Consider the following 13,593-nt stretch of genomic DNA (forward strand, 5'->3'; position numbering starts at 1 on the left):
CGGCGGAGAGTTGGCATTGGTGGTCGTACCTGGGCGGCCCATGCAGTGCCTGCGCTGCCAAGGGACAGGACACGTGCGCCGTGATTGCAAAGTCCCCCGCTGTTCGAGATGCAGACGGTTCGACCACGTCGACGCTGACTGCGTTAAATCTTACGCGGCCGTGACAGGACCAGCAGCGAGTGATGTTGCTGCAGAGCACGTCATGGATGCAGTCGAGACAGAAGAAGCTGCTAAGGGAGCCGGTGTGCAAGTGCCTTCATTGACGACAAATGCCACGACGGTACCGGAGGTCGCTCAAGCCAAGGTAGTCGAGGGTGCTGAGCAGGTGACTGGGCCTGCACGTGTCGAGAGGGACGAAGACCCTGTGAAGGCAGGTGCTAATGAAGGCGAACGCGAGGAGACTGAGTCAGCGATGCAACAGGGCGAGGATGCAAACGACGGGGACCGGGCGGCTAGTCTCGGTGCCACCTCCAAGCGCCCCCGTGACGAGGGCGGAGACAAGGACAGCGCGGCATCCAGCACAAGTGACGGGCCACCAGTGAAGACGCCTCTTGTGAGGCGGTCGGTCTTCAAGCCGAAGCCAAATGTTCCGCCCGAGAGAAAGCCTGGTGACAAAGCACAGCAAAAGAATAACGCCGGGAAGACGGGTGGTCCCGGAGGCGGCTAGCCGAGGGCTGGTCGTGAATGGTAAGCACCATGCTCCGGGTCTATCTCATACTTTAGTTCATAATGGCTATGGCCACACTAAACGTGAGAGGGTTGGCGGCCAAGCGTAGGCAAAGCCAAGTCCTACGGTTGGCCGCTGACCAAGACCTAGACGTTCTAGCTGTCCAGGAGACAAAGGTTGACGGAGAGGAGGAGACCGGGAGCATGGTGCGGCGTTTCATGACTAGATATGCGGTCGTGAGCCATGCGGTAGGGACGTCCGCCGGTTGTGTCCTGTTTGTTAAGAAGTTGCCTGGCCTTGTTGTTAAAAATGTATTTTCATGTCAAACCGGAAGGATCGTTTTTTGTGATTTTGTTTTTTCGTGAATTGGAATTCAGAGTCATGTGCATATATGCACCGAATGCTGTGGAAGAACGCGCTTCATTTTTTGCGAACCTTTTTCGGTATATTAGCACTGATAAGTACATGGTTTTGTTGGGGGATTTCAATTGTGTTTTGAGGGCTCGGGATAGAGTCAATAATGCTGGTATTCGCGATAAAAGCAGTAGTGTGTTGACTAAGCTAATTAGTGATAATGAACTGGACGATGTCTGTGAGTGCCTGGAGGGGGAGCGGGAAGTCATGTACACACGATTCCAAGGTAGTAGTCATGCGCGGTTAGACCGCATATACGTATCGCAAGACATAATTCCAAAGTGCCATAGTTATTCGGTGGCACCAGTATCGTTTTCAGATCACTGCATTGTGAAATGTCATATAGGCACGGAGAGGAAGAAACAATATTTTAATTGGGAACTATGGAAAATGAATGCCTTAGTACTAAAAGACGAGCCATTTGTAGAGGCAGTACGTGAGGCCGTCACGAAAGTAAGTGAAGAAAACAGTGAAACGATAGCAGAGAAATGGGAATACTTCAAACAAAACGTAAAAATGAAAGCTTTAGAAAGATCGAGCTGCTTACGATTTGAGAAGGAAATGAAAGAAAGGGGCTTACGAAAGACACTTAAGCAGCTGATAGCGCTGGAGTGCGAAGAGCCTGGGACGTATAAGCAAGATGTAGGAGCCATCAAAGAAAAAATCGAGCAGCTTGACAAGGAACGGTATCAAGGTGCGATTGTGCGAGCAAGAGCAAATGCATTAGTAGCTGGAGAGACGCCCACTAAACGGGCGCTGGGACTCGAAAAAGCGCAAGCTCGACGGAATCATGTCGACAGAATTTTATGGAACGGCACAGTTGCCGACGATAGTAAGAGCATAGGCCGAGCGTTTCTAGAGTATTATCAGTCACTTTTTGCGTTTCAAGAAGTGAATATAGACGGGTTCAGAAGGGCCTTTCTATCTCGGATGCCGCGAGTGAGTGACGATACAAAACAACGATTGGAATGGAAAATAACAGAATGTGAAGTTGAAAAAGCGATTGATGATTTGAACCAAGGCAAATCACCTGGACCGGACGGTCTGGGCGCGTGTTTATATAAAGCTTTTAAGAAAGAACTGTCGCCGTTACTAACAGAGCTGTTTAATGATGCGTATGATAACAAAACGTTTCCGCCTTCTTTTGGAAAAGCTCATACCATACTCATCCCTATGAGTGACCAAGTGGAGAAACTTAGGCTAGTAACATCTTAAAGGCCAATATCTTTAACCAATGTTGATTATAAGGTTTTTATGAAAGTTTTGGCTGACTTCAAAGCGTCATAAATGACATAGTGGCAGATCACCAAACGTGTGGTATCAAAGGAAGGTCCATTTTTTCGAATATTCATACGATGCGGTGCGTGCTGGAGTGCTGTGACGCCACCTCGGGTGGAGTCGCGGTGCTCCAGCTGGACCTCGAGAAAGCGTTTGATTGTGTCTCTCATGATATTTTGTTTGCCATATTGGATTACGTTAATGTTGGTTCCATCATCACTGAGGGAGTGGCGTTGGCGCACCAGAACTGCACAACACGCTTAATTGTGAATAAATCATTGGGGGCCCCCATTAACGTCATGCGTTCTGTGCGTCAGGGCTGCCCTCTCAGTCCTCTTTTGTTTGACATTTACGTAGAAACTATGTGTTTGGCAATAACTGAGAATGAGCAAATACGCGGGTATAGCTTGGCAGCCACACAAATCAAGCTCTTGGCATATGCAGATGACATCGCGGTGTGTTGTACAAGCAAAGAAAGTGTAACGGAAACAATAAGGGTAGCGAAAAATTTTTGTGATGTGACGGGCAGTAGAATGAACTGGGGAAAGTCCCTCGGTTTGTGCCACGGTGAGTGGTCGTCGGCCCCGGACCATTTTGCAAATGTGAGCTGGATAAAAACACCGACCAAGTACTTAGGTGTCCCCATGGGCAGTTACAAAAATAGCGACGAATACTGGACGAACCAAGCAAAAGAAACAAGAGAAAAAGCAGACAGGTGGAAAGGCATCAACCTGTCGATTTTCGCAAAAGCAACTGTGTGTAACATGTTTTTTATTACGAAGTTGTGGTACGTCATGCAAACGTTGTACTGTTCAAGGGTAAACGTGCAAAGGTTGCACAGAGTGTTCGCGGTTTTTATCTGGGGCTCTACCTGGGAAAGGAGTAGCCGAACCAATCTGTTCCGGCACGTGAAGAAAGGGGGGCTGGGCTTGGCGTATCTTTTTGTACGCCAGCTTGTGAACAGGTTTTTGTTTTTTCTGGATGTGCGTGATCCGTTTCTGCGCACTGCATGCCAACTCAGATTGAGAGGTGCTTTGCCGGCACTTATTGTTAGTACAGATAGTATGCCCGGAACGCTTCGTGGCTATCTTAAAGAAGTTGCAGATAGTGTGCGCTTTCTTTCTGTGCGTTTTTCTTTTGAGTATTTATGTAACGTTAAAAGGAAAACATTGTATAAAGATATTTGCGATATTGTATTTCCAGTGCCATTGTACAGAGCGCTATACAGTGGAAGATCAGGACTGGATGTCCTTAAGCGAGTGAAAAATATGGAGGTACCTACTGGGGTAAAGACATTCTTCTTTAAATTACACACAGGAAAACTCTCAGTGAAGACATTCATGGAAGAACGTGGCTTTCTTGTACCCTGGGGCTCGCACTGCTTGATTTGCAAGCAACCAGAAACAATATACCATGTCTTTTTGCATTGCTGGGCCGGAGTGTTCTTCTGGGATGTCCTACAAAGAACAATGAAGAAGGAGTTACCGTTAAATCCGCATGGCATCAGGTACTTAGCGATAACGAATGACGACGGGGTTCCCTTCGACCTAATAATGCTCAAGGGCCTTCATAGTTAATGGCGTGCAAGGATGTCTGGGTACTACTGCGACCCGGACGCTAGGCCTGCGCGTACGTATTTCCGCGAAAGCCTGTATCGTTTCATTGAAATAAAGAAAATACAAGAATGTGTACCCGAATGGCTGTCGAGGATAGAACCTCTGACAGCACTGAAAGAATTTTAATTAGACAACGCCAGTCCTTATAGGACTGATGGCATGTACGTTCTTTCAAAATGTTTTGTATTTGTTAATTGTGCATTGTAATTTTGTTCTGTATTATGTGCTCTGTACAATGTCGAAGACCGGCAATAAATTAAAAAAAAGGCATGGTCTAGTGGCTAGGATACCTGGCTCTCACCCAGGAGGCCCGGGTTCGATTCCCGGTGTCGGAAATGTTTTTGCTTAGCTTTTTGTCGTCGTCTATATTTTATCCCGCGCTTTCTTTCGATCAAGTAGGAAGGGTTCATTGCTGCTGCACGTCCTCCGGCATGGTCTAGTGGCTAGGATACCTGGCTCTCGCCCAGGAGGCCCGGGTTCGATTCCCGGTGTCGGAAATGTTTCTGGTTAGCTTTTTGTCGTCGTCTATATTTTATCCAGCGCTTTCTTTCGATCAAGTAGGAAGGGTTCATTGCTGCTGCACGTCCTCCGGCTGGTCTAGTGGCTAGGATACCTGGCTCTCACCCAGGAGGCCCGGGTTCGATTCCCGGTGTCGGAAATGTTTTTGGTTAGCTTTTTGGCGTCGTCTATATTTTATCCCGCGCTTTCTTTCGATCAAGTAGGAAGGGTTCATTGCTGCTGCACGTCCTCCGGCATGGTCTAGTGGCTAGGATACCTGGCTCTCACCCAGGAGGCCCGGGTTCGATTCCCGGTGTCGGAAATGTTTTTGCTTAGCTTTTTGTCGTCGTCTATATTTTATCCCGCTCTTTCTTTCGATCAAGTACGAGGGGTTCATTGCTGCTGCACGTCCTCCGGCATGGTCTAGTGGCTAGGTTACCTGGCTCTCACCCAGGAGGCCCGGGTTCGATTCCCGGTGTCGGAAATGTTTTTGGTTAGCTTTTTGTCGTCGTCTATATTTTATCCCGCTCTTTCTTTCGATCAAGTACGAGGGGTTCATTTCTGCTGCACGTCCTCCGGCATGGTCTAGTGGCTAGGATACCTGGCTCTCACCCAGGAGGCCCGGGTTCGATTCCCGGTGTCGGAAATATTTTTGGTTAGCTTTTTGTCGTCGTCTATATTTTATCCCGCTCTTTCTTTCGATCAAGTACGAGGGGTTCATTGCTGCTGCACGTCCTCCGGCATGGTCTAGTGGCTAGGATACCGGGCTCTCACCCAGGAGGCCCGTGTTCGATTCCCGGTGTCGGAAATGTTTTTGGTTAGCTTTTTGTCGTCGTCTATATTTTATCCCGCTCTTTCTTTCGATCAAGTACGAGGGGTTCATTGCTGCTGCACGTCCTCCGGCATGGTCTAGTGGCTAGGACACCTGGCTCTCACCCAGGTGGCCCGGGTTCGATTCCCGGTGTCGGAAATGTTTTTGGTTAGCTTTTTGTCGTCGTATATATTTTATCCCGCTCTTTCTTTCGATCAAGTACGAGGGGTTCATTGCTGCTGCACGTCCTCCGGCATGGTCTAGTGGCTAGGATACCTGGTTCTCACCCAGGAGGCCCGGGTTCGATTCCCGGTGTCGGAAATGTTTTTGCTTAGCTTTTTGTCGTCGTCTATATTTTATCCCGCTCTTTCTTTCGATCAAGTACGAGGGGTTCATTGCTGCTGCACGTCCTCCGGCATGGTCTAGTGGCTAGGATACCTGGCTCTCACCCAGGAGGCCCGGGTTCGATTCCCGGTGTCGGAAATATTTTTGGTTAGCTTTTTGTCGTCGTCTATATTTTATCCCGCTCTTTCTTTCGATCAAGTACGAGGGGTTCATTGCTGCTGCATGTCCTCCGGCATGGTCTAGTGGCTAGGATACCTGGCTCTCACCCAGGAGGCCCGGGTTCGATTCCCGGTGTCGGAAATGTTTTTGGTTAGCTTTTTGTCGTCGTCTATATTTTATCCCGCTCTTTCTTTCGATCAAGTACGAGGGGTTCATTGCTGCTGCACGTCCTGCGGCATGGTCTAGTGGCTAGGACACCTGGCTCTCACCCAGGAGGCCCGGGTTCGATTCCCGGTGTCGGAAATGTTTTTGGTTAGCTTTTTGTCGTCGTATATATTTTATCCCGCTCTTTCTTTCGATCAAGTACGAGGGGTTCATTGCTGCTGCACGTCCTCCGGCATGGTCTAGTGGCTAGGATACCTGGTTCTCACCCAGGAGGCCCGGGTTCGATTCCCGGTGTCGGAAATGTTTTTGCTTAGCTTTTTGTCGTCGTCTATATTTTATCCCGCTCTTTCTTTCGATCAAGTACGAGGGGTTCATTGCTGCTGCACGTCCTCCGGCATGGTCTAGTGGCTAGGATACCTGGCTCTCACCCAGGAGGCCCGGGTTCGATTCCCGGTGTCGGAAATATTTTTGGTTAGCTTTTTGTCGTCGTCTATATTTTATCCCGCTCTTTCTTTCGATCAAGTACGAGGGGTTCATTGCTGCTGCATGTCCTCCGGCATGGTCTAGTGGCTAGGATACCTGGCTCTCACCCAGGAGGCCCGGGTTCGATTCCCGGTGTCGGAAATGTTTTTGGTTAGCTTTTTGTCGTCGTCTATATTTTATCCCGCTCTTTCTTTCGATCAAGTAGGAAGGGTTCATTGCTGCTGCACGTCCTCCGGCATGGTCTAGTGGCTAGGATACCTGGCTCTCACCCAGGAGGCCCGGGTTCGATTCCCGGTGTCGGAAATGTTTTTGGTTAGCTTTTTGTCGTTGTCTATATTTTGTCCCGCGCTTTCTATCGATCAAGTAGTAGGGGTTCATTGCTACTGCACGTCCTCCGGCATGGTCTGGTGGCTAGGATACCTGGCTCTCACCCAGGAGGCCCGGGTTCGATTCCCGGTGTTGGAAATGTTTTTGGTTAGCTTTTTGTCGTTGTCTGTATTTTATCCCGCGCTTTCTTTCGATCAAGTAGTAGGGGTTCATTGCTACTGCACGTCCTCCGGCATGGTCTAGTGGCTAGGATACCTGGCTCTCACCCAGGAGGCCCGGGTTCGATTCCCGGTGTCGGAAATGTTTTTGGTTAGCTTTTTGTCGTCGTCTATATTTTATCCCGCGCTTTCTTTCGATCAAGTAGTAGGGGTTCATTGCTACTGCACGTCCTCCGGCATGGTGTAGTGGCTGTCATTCTGCATCCGGCAGCCGAGCTGTTCGGATCGTAGGGTCATGGCCTCTTCCGGGGCAGCGACAGCGGCCACTTTTGGTCGCGGAAACAGGATCACCGACGACGATAAGGACTATCCGTTTATTTTGCCTCAGCTGCCGAAAGGACGAGTTGCCTTTAACACCGTGTTTTTACACGGTGATGTACGCGCCAGACCTTACAAGGTCGAAGATTTTAGAGACGCCCTTCCGCCGACGGGACTGCTGCCGGACGTGGTATGCATAGGGGCGTACCAGATAAACCACGTCTAAGCGGTGACCCTGTCTGACGCCACTGCGACGAAGCGCCTCATGGCCCTTAAAGAACTGCAAGTGAAGGGAAGACGGTGTGTCGTCGTGGACCCGCAAGACCAGCAGGTGAAGCTTAGGCTTCACTGGCTGCTCTATGGCGTTGCAGACGAGGACATACGGACGGCGTTCATGGCTTTCGGCAAGGTGGAGGAGGTAAGCCGGGAAAGGTGGCGCGTCCATGGCCTGGGCGACAAGACGTCGACAACCAGGACTGTGCTTCTAAAGCTGAAAAGCGGCGTGAAAATGGTAGACCTTCCTCATCAGGTCCGCGTCGGCGGAGAGCTGGCATTGGAGGTCGTCCCTGGTCGACCCATGCAGTGCCTGCGCAGCCAAGGCACGGGGCACGTCCACCGTGAGTGTAAAGTTCCGCGCTGTTCTCGCTGCAGACGGTTCGGTCATGTTGACGCCGACTGCGTCAAACCCTACGCCGCCGTGACAGGCCCAGCAGTGAACGACGTGGCCGCAGAGCACGTCATGGACGTGGTCGAGACGGAGGACGCCGCTACAGGCATCGGAGACCTGTTACCGACAGCGGCAGTCGGCGAGACGTCGACCGTCGGTGCAGAAGGCACGGTTGCTCAAGGTACTGAGAAGCGGAGTGGGAAGGCGCAGGGCGCGACTGCTGTGGGCCCCGCGACGGGAACCAGTAGTGAAGACCCGCCCGACAACGGTATGACGGCAATGCAGCAGGACGAGGCTGTGAAAGACGGCGACCGGACTGAGACTCTTGGCGGCCCGGTCAAACGCCCCCACGACCAGACCAAGGACCAGGGCGAGGGTGCGACCAGCACCACCGAGGGACCACCGACAAAGACGCCCCAGGGGAGGCGGGTGGGCTTCAAACCAAAGCCGAATGTGGCGCCTGAAAGAAAGCCTGTGATCAAAGTGTCGACGACAAACAATGCCGGGAAGCCGGATGGCCCCGGAGGCGGCTAGCCAAGGGCTGGTCGTGAAGGGTAAGCACCATGCTCCGGGCCTACTTTTCTCGCTAGATGAAGATGGATGAGAAAGCGTTTGATTCAGTCGAAACCTGGAGGCATTACGGGATCAGGGTGTAGATGAGCCATATGTAAAAATACTGGAAGAGATCTATAGCGGCTCCACGGCCACCGTAGTCCTACATAAAGCAAGCAACAAAATCCCAATAAAGAAAGGCGTCAGGCAGGGAGACAAGATATCTCCAATGCTATTCACAGCGTGTTTACTGAAGGTATTCAGAGACCTGGATTGGGAAGAATTGGGGATAAAAGTTAATGGAGAATACCTTAGTAACTTGCGATTCGCTGATGGTATTGCCTTGCTTAGTAACTCAGGGGACCAATTGCAATGCATGCTCACTGACCTGGAGAGGCAAAGCAGAAGAGTGGGTCTAAAAATTCATCTGCAGAAAACTAAAGTAATGCTTAACAGTCTCGGGAGAGAACAGCAATTTACAATAGGCAGCGAGGCACTGGAAGTCGTAAGGCAATGCATCTACTTAGGGCAGGTAGTGACGGCGGATCCGGATCATGAGACGGAAATAATCAGAATAAGAATGGGCTGGGGTGCGTTTGGCAGGCATTCCCAAATCATGAACAGCAGGTTGCCATTATCCCTCAAGAGAAAAGTATATAATAGCTGTGTCTTGCCAGTACTCACCTACGGGGCAGAAACCTCGAGGCTTACTAAAAGGGTTCTACTCAAATTGAGGACGACACAACGAGCTATGGAAAGAAGAATGATAGGTGTAACGTTAAGGGATAAGAAAAGAGCAGATTGGGTGAGGGAACAAACGCGAGTTAATGACATCTTAGTTGAAATCAAGAAAAAGAAATGGGAATGGGCAGGACATGTAATGAGGAGGGAAGATAACCGATGGTCATTAAGGGTTACGGACTGGATCCCAAGGGAAGGGAAGCGTAGCAGGGGGCGGCAGAAAGTTAGGTGGGCGGATGAGATTAAGAAGTTTGCAGGGACGGCGTGGCCACAATTAGTACATGACCGGGGTTGTTGGAGAAGTATGGGAGAGGCCTTTGCCCTGCAGTGGGCGTAACCAGGCTGATGATGATGATGTTGATGATGATGATGAAGATGGATGAAATACCGTCTCTTAGTATTGCCACACTAAATGTGCGAGGGTTGGCGGCTAGTCGTAGGCAATGTCAGGTCCTACGGTTGGTAACGGACCATGACATAGACGTACTAGCCGTCCAGGAAACCAAGGTTGACGGAGAGGAGGAGACCGGGAGCATGGTGCGACGATTCACGACTAGGTACTTTGTGGTGGTGAGTCATGCGGTAGGCACCTCCGGGGGGTGCATTCTTTTGGTGAAGAAGCTGCCGGGTTTACATATTCAAAGTGTGTTGTCCTGTCTGGATGGAAGGATTGTTTTATGTGACTTTACGATCTCTGACTTTGAGTTTCGCGTCATATGCGTTTATGCGCCGAATTCTGTAGACGAGCGTGTCCTCTTTTTTTCGAACCTCTCACAATATGTTTGCTGTAATAAGCGCGTTGTGTTATTAGGGGACTTCAATTGTGTGTTGAGTGCTAGAGACCGAGCCAACAATGCCGGCGTGCGTGATAGAAGTAGTGACGTTTTGTCAAAATTAATTAATGAAAATGAACTTGATGATAGTTTTCAATGTCTGGAAGGGGAGCGTCAAGTGACATCTACGCGTTTTCAAGGCAGTAGTCATGCGCGACTGGATCGCATGTACTTTTCGTTGGACACGATTCCAAGATGCCACGGTTATTGCGTTGTACCCGTGTCATTTTCGGATCGCTGCCTTGTAAAATGTAACATAGGTATAAGGAAAAGGGAACATGCATTTAATTGGCATCTATGGAAACTGAATGACTTGTTATTAAATGATGCATCTTTTGTAAAGGCAGTGCGGGATGCGGTTAATGAAATACGCGAAGACGCGGCTGATACAATAGCAGAAAAGTGGGAATGTTTTAAACAAAAAGTTAAAATGAAAGCCTTAGAAAGGTCAAGCTGCCTCAAATTTGAGAGGGAATATAAAGAAAAGGGTTTGCGAACACTACTTCAGCAGCTGATAACGCTTGAGTGCAGAGAGCCTGGTCTGTACAAAGACGATGTGCGGAGCGTCAAGGAAAAGCTTGAACAGTTCGACAAAGAACGTTATCAAGGTGCCATCGTGCGAGCAAGAGCAGATGCACTGGCGGCAGGGGAGACGCCCACTAAAAGGGCGCTCGGTTTAGAGAAGGCACACGGAAGACGAAACCATGTCGATCAACTTTTAATGAATGGAGCTGTTGTTGACGACAACGAGAGCATAGCACACGCCTTCTTCCAATACTACCAGTCGCTCTTTGCATTTCAGCAAGCGAATTTAGAGGGTTTCAAAGCGGACTTTCCGCACCGCATGTCGCGTTTGAGTGATGAAGCTAAGGAGCGATTAGAAGGGAAAATAACGGAGAGGGAAGTCGAAAAGGCAATCGACGATTTAAACTTGGGCAAGTCACCGGGACCAGATGGTCTCAGCGCCGCCTTATATAAGACATTGAAAAGAGAACTGGCCCCTTTATTAGTAGAAGTATTTAATGAAGCGTACGAGCAGAAATCATTGCCACCTTCTTTTGGGAAACCGCACACCATTCTAATTCCGAAGAACGATAAATTAGATAAACTGAGATTCGTATCATCCTATAGGCCCATATCACTAACAAATGTGGATTACAGGATATTTATGAAGATTTTAGCGACCAGACTTCGAAGTGTCATAAAGGAAATCGTCACAGACCATCAAACTTGTGGAATCAAAGGGCGAACAATTTTTTCTAACATCCATAAGATGCGGTGTGTGCTCGAGTGCTGTGACGTCACCGGTGGCGGCGTTGCAGTTCTTCAGCTTGATCTTGAGAAAGCGTTCGATTGCGTCGCTCACGTTATTTTGTTCTCCATATTGGATCATGTTAATGTCGGTACCATCATCACTGAGGGTGTGGCCTTGGCGTACCAGAACTGCACTACAAGGTTAATTGTTAATAAGTCGCTGGGGGCCCCCATTAACATCATGCGTTCAGTGCGCCAAGGCTGTCCCCTCAGTCCTCTGTTATTTGCTATATACATAGAAGCAATGTGTGTGGCCATTACCGCAAATAACAATATACGTGGTTTTAGATTGGCAGAATCCGAAGTGAAGCTGCTAGCGTATGCTGATGACGTTGCAGTGTGTTGCCCAGACGAACCAAGTGTGACTGAAACAATTGCTGTAGTAAAACATTTCTGTGACGTCACGGGCAGCAAAGTCAATTGGGGCAAATCCCTCGGGCTGTGGCACGGGGAGTGGTCTTCGGCACCGGAATACTTCGCCAATGTCAACTGGGTGAAAACTCCGACGAAGTATCTGGGTGTTCCCTCGACAGGTACAAGAGCAGCGATGAGTACTGGAGGAACCGAACTAATGAAACGAAAGAAAAAGTGGACAGATGGACAAGCACTAACCAGTCTATTTTTTCAAGGGCGACAATTTGTAATATGTTTTTTATAGCGAAGTTATATTATGTTATGCAAGTGTTGCATTGTTCCAGGGCAAATGTGCAAAGGCTGCACAGAGTGTTCGCGGTCTTCATCTGGGGATCAGCATGGGAGAGAGCTAGCCGAACCAATTTGTTTAGAAGAGTGAAGGACGGGGGTGTTGGCTTGGCACATCTTTTTGTTCGACAACTTGTCAACCGCTTTTTGTTTTTTCGAGATGTGCGCGATCCTTTTCTGCGCACCGTATGTCAACTCAGGTTGAGCGACGTATTGCCGGCGTATGTTGTTAGTACGGCAAGCATGACCGGAAAACTTCGGGGTTATCTTAAGGAAGTGGTCGACAGTGTGCGCTTCCTTTCAGTTCGTTTTTCAAAAGATTATCTATGTCAAGTGAAAAGGAAAACACTGTATAATGATGTGTGCGACATTGTGTTCCCAGTGCCCTTATACAGAGCCATATACAGTAGAGGGCCAGGACAAGACGTCCTTAAACGGGTGAAACGCATGCAGGTGCCACCAGGGGTTAAAACCTTCTTTTTTAAGCTCCACACTGGAACACTTTCCGTGAAGACATTTATGGAAGAGCGAGGCTGTCTTGTGCCGTGGGGATCACACTGCTTGATCTACAAGAAGCCCGAAACCATCGATCACGTGTTCCTGCACTGCTGGGCGGCTGTGTTCTTCTTGGACGTCTTGAAGCGAACACTGAAGAAAGAATTACCTGTAGACCCCCAAGGGATCCGGTATCTGCCAATTAAGGATGAAGAGGGAGTTCCATACGACTTTATTATGTTGAATGCACTCCACTGTATATGGCGGGCTCGCATGGCAGGGTACCATTGCGATGCCGACGACAGCCCGGTTCACATATATTTTAGAGAATGTATGTCGCGGTTCGTTGATGTACAGAAATTGCAAGAATGTGCACCGGATTGGCTGTCGAGGCTAGAAGCTCTGACAGCCATGAAGGAATTTTAATTTGACGACGCCGGTCCCATACGGACAGTCGGCATCATTGTAACTTTTTTCTCTTTTTTTTTCTTCCCCGCAAGCTTGTATTCCTGACATGTGTGTAGTATTTGTATATTCAGTGTTATGTCGAAAACCGGCATTACATAAAAAAAAAGTGGTGTAGTGGCTAGGATACCTGGCTCTCACCCGGGAGGCCCGGGTTCGATTCCCGGTGTCGGAAATGTTTTTGGTTAGCGTTTTGTCGTCGTCTATATTTTATCCCGCGCTTTCTTTCGATCAAGTAGTAGGGGTTCATTGCTGCGCCCGTCCTCCGGCATGGTCTAGTTTTTTTTTTATGACCGGTTTTCAATATAACATCGCACATATGAATTTCACACTCATGACACACATGCGAGCTTCTGGCAAGGGAAGAAAGAAAGCACGAAACAAAAAAGCGCTACAAAGGCGTCCATCCGCATAGGACTGACGTTGTCAAATTAAAATTCCTTCATGACTGTCAGAGGTTCGAGCCTCGACAGCCAATCCGGTACACACTCTTGCATTTTCTGCAGTTCAATAAATACTGACATACTCTCTGAAATATAAACGCGCTGGCCGAGCGTCGGCGTCGCAATGGTACCCGGCCATGCG

The 13,593-nt window shown here is 49.1% G+C and overlaps 17 non-coding genes across 17 annotated transcripts; all 17 read left to right on the forward strand.

Moving 5' to 3' along the window:
• Positions 1-4,400: 4,400 nt before the first annotated feature.
• TRNAE-CUC (transfer RNA glutamic acid (anticodon CUC)) lies at positions 4,401-4,472 on the forward strand. Its single transcript has one exon. It is a non-coding gene; the product is annotated as a tRNA-Glu (tRNA).
• Positions 4,473-4,561: 89 nt separating this feature from the next.
• On the forward strand, positions 4,562-4,634 carry TRNAE-CUC (transfer RNA glutamic acid (anticodon CUC)). The gene has a single exon. It is a non-coding gene; the product is annotated as a tRNA-Glu (tRNA).
• Positions 4,635-4,723: 89 nt separating this feature from the next.
• Positions 4,724-4,795, forward strand: TRNAE-CUC (transfer RNA glutamic acid (anticodon CUC)). The gene has a single exon. It is a non-coding gene; the product is annotated as a tRNA-Glu (tRNA).
• Positions 4,796-4,885: 90 nt separating this feature from the next.
• TRNAE-CUC (transfer RNA glutamic acid (anticodon CUC)) lies at positions 4,886-4,957 on the forward strand. Its single transcript has one exon. It is a non-coding gene; the product is annotated as a tRNA-Glu (tRNA).
• A 90-nt stretch (positions 4,958-5,047) lies between these two features.
• Positions 5,048-5,119, forward strand: TRNAE-CUC (transfer RNA glutamic acid (anticodon CUC)). The gene has a single exon. It is a non-coding gene; the product is annotated as a tRNA-Glu (tRNA).
• A 90-nt stretch (positions 5,120-5,209) lies between these two features.
• Positions 5,210-5,281, forward strand: TRNAE-CUC (transfer RNA glutamic acid (anticodon CUC)). The gene has a single exon. It is a non-coding gene; the product is annotated as a tRNA-Glu (tRNA).
• Positions 5,282-5,371: 90 nt separating this feature from the next.
• Positions 5,372-5,443, forward strand: TRNAE-CUC (transfer RNA glutamic acid (anticodon CUC)). Its single transcript has one exon. It is a non-coding gene; the product is annotated as a tRNA-Glu (tRNA).
• A 90-nt stretch (positions 5,444-5,533) lies between these two features.
• Positions 5,534-5,605, forward strand: TRNAE-CUC (transfer RNA glutamic acid (anticodon CUC)). The gene has a single exon. It is a non-coding gene; the product is annotated as a tRNA-Glu (tRNA).
• Positions 5,606-5,695: 90 nt separating this feature from the next.
• TRNAE-CUC (transfer RNA glutamic acid (anticodon CUC)) lies at positions 5,696-5,767 on the forward strand. The gene has a single exon. It is a non-coding gene; the product is annotated as a tRNA-Glu (tRNA).
• A 90-nt stretch (positions 5,768-5,857) lies between these two features.
• On the forward strand, positions 5,858-5,929 carry TRNAE-CUC (transfer RNA glutamic acid (anticodon CUC)). Its single transcript has one exon. It is a non-coding gene; the product is annotated as a tRNA-Glu (tRNA).
• Positions 5,930-6,019: 90 nt separating this feature from the next.
• Positions 6,020-6,091, forward strand: TRNAE-CUC (transfer RNA glutamic acid (anticodon CUC)). The gene has a single exon. It is a non-coding gene; the product is annotated as a tRNA-Glu (tRNA).
• A 90-nt stretch (positions 6,092-6,181) lies between these two features.
• Positions 6,182-6,253, forward strand: TRNAE-CUC (transfer RNA glutamic acid (anticodon CUC)). The gene has a single exon. It is a non-coding gene; the product is annotated as a tRNA-Glu (tRNA).
• Positions 6,254-6,343: 90 nt separating this feature from the next.
• On the forward strand, positions 6,344-6,415 carry TRNAE-CUC (transfer RNA glutamic acid (anticodon CUC)). The gene has a single exon. It is a non-coding gene; the product is annotated as a tRNA-Glu (tRNA).
• Positions 6,416-6,505: 90 nt separating this feature from the next.
• On the forward strand, positions 6,506-6,577 carry TRNAE-CUC (transfer RNA glutamic acid (anticodon CUC)). The gene has a single exon. It is a non-coding gene; the product is annotated as a tRNA-Glu (tRNA).
• A 90-nt stretch (positions 6,578-6,667) lies between these two features.
• Positions 6,668-6,739, forward strand: TRNAE-CUC (transfer RNA glutamic acid (anticodon CUC)). The gene has a single exon. It is a non-coding gene; the product is annotated as a tRNA-Glu (tRNA).
• A 90-nt stretch (positions 6,740-6,829) lies between these two features.
• On the forward strand, positions 6,830-6,901 carry TRNAE-CUC (transfer RNA glutamic acid (anticodon CUC)). The gene has a single exon. It is a non-coding gene; the product is annotated as a tRNA-Glu (tRNA).
• Positions 6,902-6,991: 90 nt separating this feature from the next.
• Positions 6,992-7,063, forward strand: TRNAE-CUC (transfer RNA glutamic acid (anticodon CUC)). The gene has a single exon. It is a non-coding gene; the product is annotated as a tRNA-Glu (tRNA).
• The last annotated feature ends 6,530 nt before the right edge of the window (positions 7,064-13,593 follow it).

This window comes from Dermacentor variabilis, chromosome 3 (assembly GCF_050947875.1).
Source record: "Dermacentor variabilis isolate Ectoservices chromosome 3, ASM5094787v1, whole genome shotgun sequence".
Lineage (NCBI taxonomy): Eukaryota > Metazoa > Arthropoda > Arachnida > Ixodida > Ixodidae > Dermacentor > Dermacentor variabilis.